The sequence below is a fragment of the Tenrec ecaudatus genome, chromosome 11 (genome assembly GCF_050624435.1).
Source record: "Tenrec ecaudatus isolate mTenEca1 chromosome 11, mTenEca1.hap1, whole genome shotgun sequence".
Classification (NCBI taxonomy): domain Eukaryota; kingdom Metazoa; phylum Chordata; class Mammalia; order Afrosoricida; family Tenrecidae; genus Tenrec; species Tenrec ecaudatus.
The window spans coordinates 4,415,045-4,417,537 of NC_134540.1; the positions used below are offsets into that span (position 1 = coordinate 4,415,045).

Consider the following 2,493-nt stretch of genomic DNA (forward strand, 5'->3'; position numbering starts at 1 on the left):
ATTTCCTCCCTTATTCTTGAATCACCCTCTTTTGTCGATCCAGGAGAATAAATATAAACAGTTATACCTTCAAAGGCCTCTTGGGAGCTTCTAAGACCTCATGCACTTCACCATGAACCCAGAGGTAAAACAAAAGCACTGAACATATTCTTAGATCAGTTAACTGGGGTGTCCCTAAACCCAAGGTTGGACTCAAATCCCATGAGATGTTTAGTTGTACCTAAGCAGCCTCAACAGCATTATTTTGACATTGTTATAAATATATTTATCTTACAATTTTTGTCAACTCACTCTTTTACAGGTGTACATCTTATTGACAGACACCACATGAATCAGTTATTCAACCTGACCTTTATTTATTTATTTTTTTAAAATATGGAACGCTTCACGAATTTGCGTGTCATCCTTGCGCAGGGGCCATACTAATCTTCTCTGTATCGTTCCAATTTTAGTATATGTGCTGCCGAAGCGAGCACCAACCTGACCTTTAAATAATGAGATCCCCTCCCATCACGATAAACCCAAACTCACTCCTCCATAAGCAACAGCCTCCCCTTCCCCACCCTTTCACCCTCTGGGTAACTAGTCACTGCTAAACTTTGGTCTCTATACATTTTCCTGTTCTTGTCTTTTGATGTGAGTAGACCGTACAATATCCCTCCTTTTGTAAACGACTCATTCCACTCAGCATGATGTCTTCAAGCGCTACCCCAATTGTCACTCGATGAACAAAAGTGTTTCGTTGTCATGAGGCGCAGTGTTTGCTTGATTGTTTAGGCTGTTTGTGCTTTGGGTCTGACAGCCTTGATGCTGCGTTCGCTTCTGAGCATTTATTTCGTGGCTCTAGCTGTCCCCGTTGGGTCTTTAATGCATTGTGAATTTGCTCGTGTGTGTGGTCTGCGGCCTGGATTCTGTTGCGTTTTTCTGCATGGGAAAATCTAATTTTCATTGGTTGACGAGAATCTGTTTTAGCCATGGAGTGGGCACAGCACCCTTGCCAAAAATCCGCTAACTGGGTCACGTGTGTTTGTGGGCTGCTTTCTGGCTCTTAATTCTGTTCCATGGGTCTGCGTGTCTATGGTTATGCCAACACCAGGCTGTTTCGGTTCCTGGAGCGCTAGGTTGTTAGGTGCCATCAAGTCCGTCTGACTCCCAGAGCCCCTTTACGGAACAGAAGGAAGCACGGCCCAGCCGGCACCATCGTCACCGCGTGGTTCATGTTGCAGCCCCCACTGCAGTCTACGTCCGTCCACTCCCTCGAGGTCTTCCTCATTTTCTCTGCCTCTCTGCTTTACCAACAGGATGTCCTTCTCAGTGGATTGGCTCCTCCTACTTTATTCTTCTCTTTCAACGTTGCTTTACCTATGTGGGGCATCGTGCCATCCATATGGTGGTTCTGTAGGGTGGGTGTTGCCCTTCTAACTGCAAGGTTGAAGATTCAAACCCACCAGCTGCTCTGTGGGAGAATGATGAAGTTGTCTCTTCCCTTAAATTATCGTCTTGGAAACCCTGTGTTGGGTTGCTATGAATCAGTGGTGGCAATTTGTTTGTTGGTTCTACTGTAATGAAGGCTGTTGGAATTTTGATTGGATTGCATTTTCTCTAGGCTGGCTTTGGGTGATATTGGCATCGTGGCCCTATGAAGTCTTCCAACCATAGAACCTCTTTCTATTTATTTAAGTCGTCTTTAACCTCGCTCAGCCGTGCGTCATACCTTTCACAGCCCCAGTTAAATCTACTCCTGTGAAGTTCATTCTCTTAGACCACTGGCTCTCAAACCTCCTAATGCTGCGACCCTTGAATACGGTTCTGCATGTGGTAGTGACCCCCCAACCATAAAGTTATTTTCATTGCGACTTCATAACTGTTATTTTGCTACTGTTATGAATTAGAGGACCCCTGTGAAAGGGTAGTTTGACCCCCAAAGGAGTCATGAACCACAGGTTGAGAGCCACTGTCTTAGATGCTGCTGTAAATTAACTTATTTTTTCTAATTTCCTTTTCAAATTTCTCACTGCTGGTGTATCAAAAATCCAGCTAAATTTGGCTTGTTGACCTTGTACCCCGAGACTGTGGTCAATTCCTCTACGAGCTCTGAGAGTTTTCTTGTAGAATCTTTGGGATTTTCTATAAATTGGATCATGCCATCTATTAATAGATTATTTTAATTCTTTTTCCAATTTGAATACCTTTTATTCATTTTTCTTGTCTTACTGATCTGGCTAGGACTCCTAATACAGCAAGTAGTGTGAGCGGGCACCCTTGTTTCTGTTTCCAATCGGAAAGTTCTCAATAGTTCTCCATTCAGTAAAAAAAAAAAAAAAAAGAAATGTTGGGTTTTCACTGACGCCCTTAGCTATATAGAGACTTTCCCTTTTATTCCAATCTTCTCAAGGTTTTTATTGAAAAAAGGGTGTTGGATTCTATCAAATGCTTTGTCTGCATCCATCAAGATGACCCTACGGTTCTTGTCTTTGGTTCTCTTGGTAGATT

At 43.0% G+C, this 2,493-nt stretch overlaps 1 non-coding gene across 1 annotated transcript; it reads right to left on the reverse strand.

Moving 5' to 3' along the window:
* Positions 1 to 369: 369 nt before the first annotated feature.
* Positions 370 to 476, reverse strand: LOC142461886 (U6 spliceosomal RNA). Its single transcript, XR_012787056.1, has one exon. It is a non-coding gene; the product is annotated as a U6 spliceosomal RNA (small nuclear RNA).
* Between the last annotated feature and the right edge of the window lie 2,017 nt (positions 477 to 2,493).